We start from the raw sequence: 13,323 nt of genomic DNA on the forward strand, positions 1-13,323 counted from the left end.
ACAGGTCAGTACGTGGTTCCAATCTGACTGAAATAGATAGTACAGTGAGTTAAGATGACATGAACGAGCTGGGAGGGGAAGGCGTTTACACGGACCGCAGTCATCAGCGAGCCACTAAAGCATGCCACCCTGGGCTGTAATCTACATACTCATCTCTGCTTGTGCGTGAGTGCCGGGGCCATGGAAACAGCTCCGCTAGTCACTTACAAACACGGCCATCCGTGTCAAAGTCACGGCTCGCGGCCCTTGGGGGAGGTGACGGGCGCGAGCGAGAGGGCCGCCCTCGCGCACACCTGCAGGACAGGCTCTCCTTCCTGTCTGTATCCTGTGGAGGGAGAGGTGGCTGCCTGCCTTATAGAAGAGGAGCGCCAGTGGGGTCTCAAAACCCTAAAGGACTGGGTGAGTGTCTGGGGTAACAACTCGCCGAAGAAGGGGGCGATGTATGAGGCCACTGCCGTGGGAGTGAGCGGGGCTCCACTTCCTGAGTTGTGGGATGAGACGATGTGTGAGACTGCATGGAAGCACGTGAGGGCAGTGACGTAGGAATGAGCGAAACCGTTAGAGTATGAGGCCAGTGGCGTGGGGGTGACTGAGACAGCCTCTGGAAAAGAGGGTGTTATTTACCAGACCCCATGCGTTTTCAGGGCCCCTCACTCATAATGCAAAACGCATTTATAAACTGTCAAGCAAGCCTCGCCATGGTCAAATGAGCGATGCTTGTCATTGGTTTCAAAACGTATATTTCATTTTAAAGACGATTTAACTGTGAGGGGTTTACTGTAATTAACAGTGGTGAATTTGTTTGCGGGATATCTGGCTTCCTCAATAGACTAGAAATCTAAATGGATGGTTAACACAGTATTTATGCTTTCTTTCCATGCTGTTAACGTCAAGGCCGCTAATACTGCTTTACCACAGGATGGCGCCAGAGGCTGGCGCTGCTTTCTCTTTCGCTCACCATGCCACCCTAGTTTAGACCAGCCATATGCAAATCAGTCTTGACCATGTGCCTCATGGGATCAGTCCACACCGAACTGCAAAGCCAGGTCCTCCCTGGACCGGAAACAAGCATCCTGGGACTGGTTTCGGGGCATCACCCCTCATCAGCCAGGCTAGCTTGAATCCAGTGGCCAAGTGAGCCCGAGACCCACGTCTGGGCATCCCCGGCTCACTTAGTGCGAGAAAGCAAAAGACACACAGATGATGGACGGAATGCAGAGCAAATCAAACAATCACCCCCAGACAATAGACCTGTGTTGGTTAGTAAAAGAACAATGGATTTTACCCAGATCTATTGACTGAGGGTGAATGTTTGATTTGCTCTGCATTCCGTCTATCATCTGTGTCTTTTGCACATATAAGAGCAGGCAAGACCACTAATATGGAAATGACTTTCACTCCACTGAATCTAAATGATTACTTTTATACCCCACACTGAGTTTTAGTCTTATTCTAAAGGATCCTACTTTGGACAGGTAATGGGGTTGTACACTTTTTAGCCAAAGATCAGATTACATGGTCCATTGTGGAAGTCAGTAACAATTCTGTATTGGGGATTCTTCCAATGCAGATAATCCCATCAGTTTTCAGAGCAGTTCACATTGAAATAATCCCGGTATTAGTACAGCCTCCAGTGATACCATGGACAGTTCACTTCTTTCTGACAGATTGTTAAAGAACACAAATTCGGTTGATCTATATACATCCTTATCTAAGCAAACATGTAAAACTACAACCGGTAAAGGGAACCAGTCTAAAAAAGAAGGCAAGAGGGAGCAGGGTAAGGAAGAGCTAGACATAGCCTCAGAGATAATTGTCTCCACTTCAACTAATGGCACTGCTCATGCACTATGGCGGGCACATGGTGGAAGATAGATTGTAACACTTGTCTGTTAGATGGCGAATGTCTAAGACCAGTAGAAGGTATGGGAATGTGTGAGTTTCACTTGCGTGTACCATCCGCACTGCCGCCAGTGAACGAGATGCTAAACATATGTACTATACCAGGGAATTGAGGAGCAAGTCAACCACTTTTAATTTTTGGGCAGAAATGTGGGCAATGAGTAGAATTCTGAATAATCATAGATAGTAAGGATATGTGAAATGTGTGAGAATTAATTTAAAACAGGGATATCCAGAGTAGGTCCAGGCAGGACAGATTCATGCCGTTTTTCTAGCATTTCTATATAAGAAATTGCCATATAATTAATCTAACTGTGACTCGGTTATGTAGCTGGTAGTTATCCTGCAAATGTGGTGTAGATCTGACCCACCTGGACTTATGCTAGACAGTCTTATGACTCAGAACCCTATTGAAGTGTGAGAGATCAGTGAAATCAGGAGTGAGACTCCCCTAGTGCAAATATCAGTAAGACCCATTACCTTTTGACCCCCTTCCCTGTTCCTATTATTACACACTATGAGATGAGGCATTCATGCCCCGTTACGTATCGATTGGAACAGGCAAGTCTGGGTTCAGAGTAATGACATTACCAGTAAGTAATCTATGGACTGCACTGTATAAGGGTAGGTCAACTTAAAGGAGAACTTTGAAATTGGATTGATCCAATTGAACTTTCGTGGCATGGCTCCATTAAGACTCCCTTTCAGTATCTGATCTAAGGATGGAGGTGCTGTGATAGACTGAAGACAACGGGCCTTTGAATTTTGTGGGTTGCCTCCTCATTAAGGATTAGTGACTTTGTATAGGCCAAAGTGCAGGGGCAGCATCATCATAGTTGATGTTAACTGGTAAAGTTGTGAATGGTTTACGATCAGTGGTTGAAGTTGGCGGGATCTGGGCACAACGTGCCTATGATTTTTTACTTTAAGAAAAACAGTTCCCCTACTCTTTGTGAAAGGACAACCTTCCCAGAGGGTTATTTCCGAGGGCTAGAATGCTTCCACTGAAGCGTGAGGCAGGGAGATTCCTGTGCTTTGAAACCGAGGGATATGGCAGCCAGCTTAAAAAGCTTCCCTGCCAGGGTTCCTGCTTGGCTGAAAGAAATGTAAATATTCTCAACGAGTTAATCTGCAAATGTAAACGGTGCTTGGAAGCCAGTATTGGCTTTAATTGATGGAATTACTTGAAGCTTCCTGGTGACACAGATTTATTATTTTTAAGTGGAATTGCAAGGGAGTTACCAGCCGAGCTGTGAAGTGTGTGCTTTTACAGGACAGTTAGAAAAAAGAATTGCACTATGTACATTCTGGGTATTACTAATATCTAAATTTTGAACTACTGTTTTTTTATCTTAAACCTTTTTTCACCTTTTGTAACAGCCTATCTTATACTGCGTGCAATGCAAGTTTAAAATAACGACTTACATATTCACAGTGCTTTCTGTCACATTCTGGTACCTCATAGCACTAAATGTACACAAGCCACTATTCTCCACTGCACCAACCATGATTCAATTCTTTATCTCTCTGGTTACAGATACAGAGCTCTGCAGTTCATTAACTAACAGAGGTTTTTATAATGTACAACAAATAAATCCGGTATTTGTTAAGCGCAATCTAATCACCCCTAAGGGTCTCAAGGCGCTTACATTACATTTACCGATTCTTAAATACCGAATTTTACCGATTCGGTATTTATGAATCGGTAAATGTAATGTAGGTAAAATATTACCGAATCGGTAAGTGTCGGTATTTTAGAATCGGTATTTACCGATTCGGTAAATTACCGAATCCTGAAATGTGCCCCCTACATACCAAAAGCCTAAATACCGGTCAGTAACGGGATATTTACCGAAAATCGGCCGTTACCGACCGGTATTAGGCTTCCTACATATGGCCCATAGTGAGCTATTGCCCTGAGTCACATGGTGCAGAGCTGCCACCGGGGATCTTTCCATAAGCCCTACGCTCCAGAGTCAGCCGCACTGGCCGCTGCGCCACACCTATCCCTCACTAGTGTATTTCCCACGATTAATTTAACTATAACTTGCATTTTTTTATTCATTTTTAGCTGTTCCTTAATTTATATGTAGTTACCTGAAGGTGTAAGACAGAACAATTTCTAGAATATTTTGTTATTTTAAGCCACACCTTTGACCCCGCCCTTATGCCCACTCACCTTACCTACTTTGTGCACAGAATCACAGTTCCCATATCTTTTTTTTTATACACTTCGACCACTGTTTAGAATAACGTGCTAATTGAAGCTTTCATTGCTTTGCTATTTTTTAAATGATTAAATAAAACAGGCCGTTTCTAAGTGATATAAGCGAATGCCAAGAAAAAGCACAGACAGTGTGTTTCAGTTGGAAAGAATGCGTGGTGCCCTGAAGTGACCTCTGGGGTGAGGTATGAAGAAGGCGCAGGGCGCAGTCGAAGTACAAATGAAACCGAAGCCCGCCAGGAGCAGGAGATGCTTTTAGCTCAGTTGCTGTACCCAGCACTTGAGCCACACAGCACACTCCCACATTAACACATTTAGAATAGAGCTACACCCACAAAGGGAGAGACAGGCAAAGATACCACACACTGATGTGATGTGTCGGTATTTCAGGCTACCCTTACTGACTGAGAGCACAGACAAAAGTTGGTTGTCTAAATGCCTCACTAATCTCATCTTTTTTGGGAAATCAGCTGCGTTATTTTGGTAAAGTCAAAGGAGAAGCAGAAGTGACATCATGCCATGATGCCAGTCAAATAACAACAGGAAACCGCATCATTTGACCTTTGCTCCCGTGGACAGCTTTTTTAAAATTGAAAAGTCAATGTTGTACCATGTTGATAAAAGGCACAATCTCCGAGCTACATAGATGTACATTTACTGCTAAGATACATAGATATGGAATTAAGTATAGTAAATCTTTACTTACCTATATGTACATAACTTTACGATATACTTGTACTCAATATTTTGTACGATAATCTTCTACTTCAATATTTTTGCCCAAAATATTCCGGTTGTATATAATGTGGTAGTTCTTAGACTTTGTATTAGGGATACGTTTTTATTGGAACAATACATGGGTGTAAAGGACTTGTGCTTAAAATGGTTGTGTGCCCTAGGACATTTTGCGAGATCCATCAGATCTACTATAATTGGGATCATCTGTACACACAGGTAAAAAAATAGGCCTGGGCAGAGTTCCGCTATGCGGAACTCCGAGAAGTGACCACAAAATTCTGCCACGCTATGCGGAGTTCTGCAAGCAGCGGAGTGCACTAGGTTGTGCCATTCGTGCTGATTTTTAAAGCCGGGTATTTGTCGTGCGCTGGAAAATCAGCACGAAGAGCACCATGCACCGCGCAAGAGGGCGCTGCTTCTTTCTGCTGCTTGAGTAGATTTTCCACTCGAAAGGCCGCTTCCTCAACACGAACAGGTGGTTTCTCAACGCGAGCGCTCATGACCATCCACGACCGCCCACGCTGAGAAATCTCGCTGGGAGGCCGTCTAGCGTTGGATTTTCCTCACTTGCCAACTTAACATTGGCGAGGAGGAAAAAACTCCTTTTTCGGAACGCCGCATGTTCCGCGGAGTGCGGAAAGCTCTGCAAACTCTGCAAACGGAGTGGAATTCACCAACCAGGCCTAGGTAAAACCTAGAGAAGAGCTTCATGTCCCTTAAGTTAGTTTGTACAGACTCCATCCTCGTGTTTCATCATCCCCAAACAATCAGTAAACTGTGAAAGCCACTGTTCCGCAATTCCATCAACGTAATGAAGGTCCGTGATGGAGCCATGAACAGGCTAATGCTGATTCTTTGATCAGGAGGAGGTGCAGCAGTTACTCCTAATACTCTCAAACACGAGGGCTACGGGGCAAATATAATATGGTAGCAGATACTCTCAATGTTCATTTCGGCTGTCAAACACAGACTATGAAAGGTTCTTAATCGTGCAGGGCCTCCAAGAGAAAGGAAAATACTAGAGGAGCTAAATAACTAACTGTTGAATACGATAAGTATCTAAGCAGCGGCCGACCCGCATGGGGAAGTGAAATCTCAAATTTCACAGCAGTAGCTCTAAACTGAGACATTGAATACTGTGGGAGCAATACATGCAGCTCCGAAACACTCTAGAGCTGGACAGATTTCTAGGATTCTCAAGAGACTGAGCAATGTCACTGAAGAGGCCTTCTCAACAGAAGCAGGGAGATCAAGTAAATAAAGTGAAAATGAGAGACTGTGCAGCCAAGTGGCATCACGCAGTCACATCCTCGGGTGGATAATGACAGAGAAGCTCCTCACGGTGCAGCAAATCTAGTGAAGGGGCGCCGATACTCACCCATTCAGAAATTTGAACTGCTCTGTAACAGTGTATTGCTCTATGGACATGTGCACCGAGTTCAAGCAGAAGGGGTAGCCAAGCAGTAAGAGGCTGGATGGAATCATAATTGAGACCCCCTACAATCCTTGAATCAGAGGATGAGGAAATTGTGTAGATGCACACTAAGTGTTGCATAAAGATTGATGGAGCTGAAGAGGTGGACTTCATCCACACTGAGGTCCTCATGAATGCCAGATCAGATCACTACGGCCCAACTCTCGGTACAGACAACTCTGCGCACATGACAGCATTTAACTTATTGTATTGCTTTCCATTGAATGACTTCTTTACTGGATGAATGGCACATGGTCAAGTAGAAACAAAGGCCAAAGTGTTCATCACAGAGTCTGTCAACAGGAACCTCCTGGACTGCCAGGCAGGAGAGGAGTTGCACTTAGCTACTTTGACTAGATATGTGGATTATTACATGTCACCTAACATTTTTCACACCTCAATAGATATTAAAGACTTAATTTTAGATATTGAATTTATTTATTTGAAGGTTTTATATAGCGCAAACAAAACCCTTGCAGGTATCAGAGCTCTTTACACGTGTAAAGAACAGAGACGTATACAATCATCAAAATGCTAGGACAAATAGATCAAAACAATATTACAAACGAGCCGTCCTCATGAGTGAAGTTGACAAGTCCTGATAAGTTCGAGAGAAGAGTTCCAAGGATCTAGGGTAGAAATTTGTTCATGAGTAGTAGTTTAACTTCTTTCTTGAAAGATGCCATTGAGGGACTCAGTCTGGTTTCAGGGGCAGGGAGTTTTCTTGGTGATGCCAGAGAAGGCTCTCTTGTAGGTTTTCTTTTAGAGAATCTTTGTGGTTTCAGCAGTAAAGTGCTGGAGCATTTAGAAGAACTGAAGCCCCCAGAAAGTTCAAGTTTCTGAGCAAGGTGATTTGGGGTATTGAAGTGTGGGGCTTAGTGGGTCATGCATGTAATTTTCAGTGGCATTCTTGCTTTGTAGGGGAGTCAGTTGAGGGGATTGAATCAGAAATGATGTGGTTGTTTCTTTTCGATCCAGTGATGAGCCTTGCAGAAGAGTTAAGGGATGCCCTTAAGGCGCCTTTTAGATTTGGGCAAGCTACCTAGGATTCATAGTCCAGCCTGGGAATCACTAGGGCTTCGACCGCAGAGTTGAAGACCTTGGTGTAGGAAGGGTGTTAATTTTCTTAGGATGTTCATTTGAAGTTTTTCTCCTTTGGTGGCAGCACTAATGTGCTTTTGCATGTGAAGGTTCTTGTTCAGAGTTATTCCTAGTGATCTTGCTGAATCAATGACCTGAGGCAAGAGGTTGAATGTTGTTAGTTGCTTCATCCATTCCTTAATGACGGGTGACGGTATGGGTGGGGCAATTAGGAGGAATTCAGTTTTGGGGGTTTTAAGTTTGAGGTGGTTGCATGTCAGCCAGTTTTGGGTTTTGTAGGGTGAAGATGAGGGATATGATGTCTGTAGGGAAGGAGACTTTCAGGTATAATTTGATGGCATTGGCATATATGTGATAGTGGATGAGCTCAGAATTAACGTTAGCGGCTCCATGAACAGCTTAAAAAGAGTAGGGAGGAACCCTTTGAGACCCCTAAGGTGACATGCATAGATTTAGACAGAGACTGATTTTTTTTAGTTCTGTTTTGGAGAAACGAGGTGAACCAGTTTAGGACAGTCCCTGAGAGTCACGTCCTATGTTCCAATAGGTCTAGTAGGTAGTCATGCTTAACCATATTGAGTACTGAAGATAGGTCAAGGAGGATAAGGAGGCATGATTCGTTTTGATCCCACATTTTTTGCACCTCGTCCACAGTATGTGTAAATACGGATTCGGTGCTGTGCCCTGGGTGGAAGCCGGATCGGAACTGGTCAAGAAGACGGAATTGATCAATGTGGTTACAGAGTTGGACGTGTACACATTTATCAAGGCGCTTCACCAGAGTTGGAGATGGGGCGGAAGTTATTTAGGTGATCAGCCATTGTTTCTTTTAGGATGGGGTGACCTACTCAGACTTTAGGAAATCAGGGATTGAACTAGGGAGGTATTAACGATCTTGGTCCAAAGTGGGAGTTTTGATAGTTTGATCTCATTGAATAAGTTGGGGGTTAGCGGGTCGTTGAAGTGGTTTGAGGGGTTCCGATCTGCTAAAACTTTGTGAATGCCATTTTCCTCTATGGTTTTAAAGGAGTTCCACAAAGCGTTGTTTTTGAGGATGTTCTCTGGCAGGCATGAGGGTACAGGAATCCAGGAAGGGGAAGGGCTGGAGTAAGGTGGGAGAGGACGGTGCTCCAGTGCCCTCTGCAAATCAGATATCATATTTCATGTCTTTTCAAGGAAGAAGGAAGCAAATTCTTTGCCGTTTAGTAGCGGACTGGATCCAGCTGGGGAAGGGTTGGGTAGTCCAGTTGATTGAAGTTTAACAAGCTCAAATAGTCGTTTTTGGTCGGTTTCTAGCTTGATCTAGTTGGCTTCTGAAAACATTTGCTTTCAAGTTTCTAATGCTTTTGTAATATGAATTTCTAAGTGATCTCAAATGCTAGAATCCTGTAAAACCCTAGACATACCGAACACTGCATGCAATGACCCCCGTCCGTCTGGACTCTGTGCGGACACTAGTGGGATACTGTCTGATGGCGTAACACCCGAATATTACGAAATAGATGTAATATATATATATATATATATATATATTCACTGAAAAAACCATAGGTTTCAGGCCTGATATAGTTAGGAATTAGCATTTAAAAAACCTTAGAAATTCACTGAAAAAACAATAGGTTTTAGGGGTGTTATAGTTAGCTGGACATTTCACTCGAACAAAACCATTGAAATTCCTTCAATATAGTTAGTTGTACTAACTACATCTCGCGCACCCGCAATCCACTGCTGATGATTTCACATATTACATAATTCATGACATGGTCAGTGACATCACTGATGACATCTCAAATGACATCACTGATGACATCATCCAGAGAATGTGGTTTGGTTCGCTATTTAAATATGTATGATATATATAGCAATTTGCATTGAAGAATGAGTGGATATATAAATATCTGGATGGAGGATTTAGTAGCAGTGCGATTGACTGTTTACTTGACTAATTTACAGTGTCTCACTAAATATATTGGATAGTGACTAAACTGTGTGAATATCTGTATCACTTTGTCAGTTGTTGAGTAAACTGCTGCACTAGTTGGTTACTAGCTACATGAAAGTCTATATTATTTATTGATTAGTTAACTGACTATTTGTATGGGAGAGTGAATGAGTGTGTGGTTCGGTGGGGGGTGTGTGACTGCCCAAAGATGTGTGAATAGTTGGTTCAGTAGGTATATGAAGGTAAAACTACATGTTATAACAGTTGTTTGGGTGAGTGAATATCTTTATGGGTGTGGCGATGAGCAAATATATGTCTCAATGGTACATGTCCAACAAACTAGAAAAATAAAAGCCAGTGTATGTGTCAGTTGTTGTATATAAATAAGTATACATAAGACACAGTGATTGTATGAGTGACTGTATGGATAACTGTATAGTTGTAATAGTGATTTTAAAACACACTAAGTATGAACTATTATCTATATGAATAGATGAAGTGGTGTTTTTATAAGTGTATAGCTAAGTAAAAGTAAGTATGCTCCATTGTTTGCATAAGTGAGTAGGATGACTTCATAAGTGATTAGGATGTGTGCTGGTGTGTAATGTCGATATAGGTGTATAAATATATTTGATAGTGTTCTATTTATCATTGACAGCATGTATGAGTGAATCTATAGGTAAGTGATTAGATGTGTGTATAGATCTAGGAATCACTGAGTGGGTGTTTAGAAACTTGTATTGGTGTGTCAATGGTTTTTAATCTGGCACTCTCTATTTTACAGTGAGTGATGAAAGGTTATACTAGTGTATGATGAGGTGTATCAGATTGTCATGTGGATGATGTCATCAGTGATGTCATTTGAGATGTCATCAGTGATGTCACTGACCATGTCATGAATGGTGTAATATGTGACATCATCAGCAGTGGATTGCGGGCGCGCAAGATGTAGTTAGTACAACTAACTATATCGGAGGAATTTCAATGGTTTTGTTCGAGTGAAATGTCCAGCTAACTATAACACCCCTAAAACCTATTTGTTTTTTCAGTGACTTTCTAAGGTTTTTTAAATGCTAATTCCTAACTATATCAGGCCTGAAACCTAGGGTTTTTTCAGTGAATTTCTCAGGTTTTTTAAATGCTAATTCCTAACTATATCAGGCCTGAAACCTATGTTTTTTTCAGTGAATTTCAAAGGTTTTTTAAATGCTAATTCCTAACTATATCAGGCCTGAAACCTATGGTTTTTTCAGTGAATTTCAAAGGTTTTGTAAATGACAATTTTTAATGTATTAATTGTTAATACTGATTTTTTTAATACTGATTTACTACATTGTTTAAACTGTTTATTTTTAGATATTTTATTTTTTTAATTACATTATACATTACAATACAAAATATACTTTCTCAGAATGAATTACTTTTGTTTAAATACTTTGCAAATAGGCAATAGACTTTTAAGTACAGTAGTTACAGTTGTTGCAATGGGCAACACAATTTCAAACACAAAGCAACATTGAGCTCAATGTGAATTTCTAGTCAAATGCAATTAGTTACTTTATGGATTACTTTTCTAACCACAGGACTGGATGCTAGATTCATTCATTGTACATCTCCTGTAAACAGTTGGGTAAAAGCGTTTTGGTTACAGTAGTGATTTTTAAGGATTATTATTGTATTTTAAAAGTTGACACTTCGAAAATTTTTCACACAGAATCACCAATGTTATCCTATGGCAGAAAATTCACTTAGCAGGTAAGTAGTGTTATCGTTACTTTTTCTTACTCAGTGGTGGATCCTGGATCCAGCACAGGTGAATCCCCTGTAAACAGTTGAAAGAATGTGTTTAAGTCATACAGACGATTTTTTAGGAATATTTTTACTTTGTGAAAATAGACACTTCGAAACTTTTCTACTTAAAAGCACACAATGGGTCAGTGCTGGTCTAAAAGATGCAGCCCTGGATTCTCTCCTGATAACAGGTGAGTAAATCGGAATTCGTAGTTCGGCTGATTTTAGAGGAATATTTGTACGTTTCAAAAATGGACACTTAGAAACTTTTCTGCTGAAAACCACACAATGGATTCCTATGGAAGGAAATACAAGTTACTGGTAAGTACGCTTAGAATTACTTTTCAGGGTCAGTGCTGGGCTAAAAGATGCATCCCTGGATTCTCTCCTGATGACAGGTGAGTAAATCGGAATTCGTAGTTCGGCTGATTTTAGAGGAATATTTGTACGTTTCAAAAATGGACACTTAAAAACTTTTCTGCTGAAAACCACACAATGGATTCCTATGGAAGGAAATACAAGTTACTGGTAAGTACGCTTAGAATTACTTTTCAGGGTCAGTGCTGGGCTAAAAGATGAAGCCCTGGGTTCTCTCCTGATAACAGGTGAGTAAATCGGAATTTGTCGTTCGGCTGATTTTAGAGGAATATTTGTACGTTTCACAAATGGAAACTTAGAAACTTTTCTGCTGAAAACCACACAATGGATTCCTATGGAAGGAAATACAAGTTACTGGTAAGTATGCTTAGAATTACTTTTCAGGGCCAGTGCTGGGCTAAAAGATGCAGCCCTGGGTTCTCTCCTGATAACAGGTGAGTAAATCGGAATTCGTAGTTCGGCTGATTTTAGAGGAATATTTGTACGTTTCAAAAATGGACACTTAGAAACTTTTCTGCTGAAAACCACACAATGGATTCCTATGGAAGGAAATACAAGTTACTGGTAAGTATGCTTAGAATTACTTTTCAGGGCCAGTGCTGGGCTAAAAGATGCAGCCCTGGGTTCTCTCCTGATAACAGGTGAGTAAATCGGAATTCGTAGTTCGGCTGATTTTAGAGGAATATTTGTACGTTTCAAAAATGGACACTTAGAAACTTTTCTGCTGAAAACCACACAATGGATTCCTATGGAAGGAAATACAAGTTACTGGTAAGTACGCTTAGAATTACTTTTCAGGGTCAGTGCTGGTCTAAAAGATGCAGCCCTGGATTCTCTCCTGATAACAGGTGAGTAAATCGGAATTCGTAGTTCGGCTGATTTTAGAGAAATATTTGTACAATGGTACAGGAAGGGGGCGGGGCCTGAGGTGACGTGTGCAAACACACCCTGTGGCGCGTTTTAAGTTGGGGAATTAATTCCTCTTCAATCCTGCGGTCCCCTAGGGGCCAACTAGCCCACCAGGTACCTCCAGTATGTGTCAGGGAGCTGCGTTGTAGAGAGGTGTTCAGAGGCCACGCCCCTTTTTACAACACTCTGCAACGCAGCTCCATGGCGCTTCCTGGAGGTGAATTTTTTGTTTTTTTCGGCCGAAATTCGCGCTGGGTGCGCGAATCTCGCCGACTTTTTAAAAAAAAGAATTCTCTTTTGGGCCCTGGGGGTCCTTGTGGGACTCCCTGAGCAGGCCTAGGGGGTCAGGGTGTTTCTACCCTGCCCCCTTGTCGCGTTTTTCGCGTTTGTTTTTTAAGTTTCTTGTGCCTCGGTTCTACCGAGGCACAAGATGGCTGCCAACACTTCCTGATCTGGAGTGTTGACAGCCAATTAGAATACAGCTCGTGCACGGCAGGGTGCCGCTGGGTGCAGGGAGGGTGCACGGATCCTCCGAAGCCATAGATATATCTATGTTTTTAACTCTAATTTTCTCAGGAACTACTGAACGGATTAACACCATTTAAGCAAAAGGCACGAGTCTGAACTGAGAACTACTTCTTTGCCAAATTTGGTGTAATTCCGTTCAGCAGTTCGGGCTGTAGCTGCGTCAACAGGTCCTATGGGAAAATGCATGGGGAAAAGGCGTTTTAGGACCCCCCTTTTTTCTCGGCCCCCGCTTGACGAATCACCGTGAAATTTTCAGGATAGGAGCGGACCAGAGCTGGCCAAAAGTTTGGAAAATTTTCGAAGATTCGTCAATCGGCGCCAACGTTATTCCAAATA

The 13,323-nt window shown here is 42.1% G+C and overlaps 1 protein-coding gene across 1 annotated transcript in view; it reads left to right on the plus strand.

The window, feature by feature from the left end:
* The first annotated feature begins 255 nt into the window (after positions 1-255).
* The window catches only part of AGBL3 (AGBL carboxypeptidase 3), a 616,174-nt gene continuing 603,106 nt past the window's right edge, over positions 256-13,323 (plus strand). Inside the window, exon 1 of the mRNA XM_085651966.1 lies at positions 256-399. The gene's annotated coding sequence lies outside the window, so the exon portion shown is untranslated. The remainder of the gene's footprint in view (positions 400-13,323) is intronic.

The sequence above is a fragment of the Triturus cristatus genome, chromosome 4_1, assembly GCF_964204655.1.
Source record: "Triturus cristatus chromosome 4_1, aTriCri1.1, whole genome shotgun sequence".
Lineage (NCBI taxonomy): Eukaryota > Metazoa > Chordata > Amphibia > Caudata > Salamandridae > Triturus > Triturus cristatus.